We start from the raw sequence: 1,247 nt of genomic DNA, 5'->3' as shown, positions 1-1,247 counted from the left end.
TCATTCTCACCTCTGAGCCTTTGCATATTCTGTCGTCCCATCTTCGAGCACCTTTTCTCCACCTACCCCTGGTTTATTCTTATCCACCCCACACAATTCGGCTTCAGTGGCACCCAAGACAGAGTGAGACCTTTCCTTCTGTTTCTTAACGCATCCTGTGCTTCTCCTGTCCCAGCACAATGATGCTCTACAGGAATCTATTAACTCATTTCTTTCCTCAACTGGAATGGGAGGCCATGATGGCAGGGGCTGTGCCATATTCACTGTGATGTCCCAAGTGCCTAAGAAAGTACTCAGGACAGAGACTGTCACAAAGAACCATTCCCTCCTCTTCCTGGGCAGAGTTGGACTACACCTCCCAGAGGCCTATGCAGGTAAGTATGGCCACATAACTGAGCTCTGGCTAATGCAATGTGTTGGGCAACTGACAGGGCCCCTTGCATGGCTTGTCTACCTCCCTTGCACAGTCTTCCTGACTGTTTCCCCTTCTGCTTTAATAGAAGGGATTCTGAGGCCCTCAGGTGGCATAGCCATGAGAAGATAGAGCCTGGATCCCTGCATCACTGTATAGAGGAGAGCTGTCTACCCACATGGGACACCACCCTGTGCTGTTACACAGCAAGAAACCAACTTCCCTGTGTTAAACTACTTCAGTATACATTCAGATATCTTACAGAGGTGAGCATAAACCTGATAAGGTGTCATCACTTGAGCCAGTGATTAAGTGCTCACAATGTGCTACTTATTGTGCTAAAATTCCTATGTCATTCTCTTCTCTAATCCTAATAACCCTTGAAATAATGGTAATGTTATTAAGAATACTAAAGGCAATAACAACATCAGTGATAGATCTCTTACTATGTGCTAGACCTTTTCCTACCCTCATCACTCATTTAATCTTCGCACCAATCTTGTGATGTCGGTATCATTTTATACACAATGTCCATAGAGGTTAAGTAGATTGTACAAGATCACACTGTGAGAATGTGGCTGAGGGTGCTTTGATTTTGAACTTGAATCTGTCTGATGTCAGAGCCCATGTCCTTGCTCCTGTGTCATAGCAAGTACTCAACAAATATTTGTTGAATCATGCAATGGACCTTTCGTATCACTAACTATGAGGACTTCTTACACCCAGACCCACTCATCCCAGCTCAGCTTGGAGCCATGCAGCCCCATTTAAGATGGCCACCCTCAACCCGCAGCCAAGTATCTCTCCTTACCCCGCCAGGCTGCCTCTCACCTGT

Source organism: Myotis brandtii, unplaced genomic scaffold (assembly GCF_000412655.1).
Source record: "Myotis brandtii unplaced genomic scaffold, ASM41265v1 scaffold16839, whole genome shotgun sequence".
Lineage (NCBI taxonomy): Eukaryota > Metazoa > Chordata > Mammalia > Chiroptera > Vespertilionidae > Myotis > Myotis brandtii.
Note: the sequence above shows the minus strand (reverse complement) of the source record.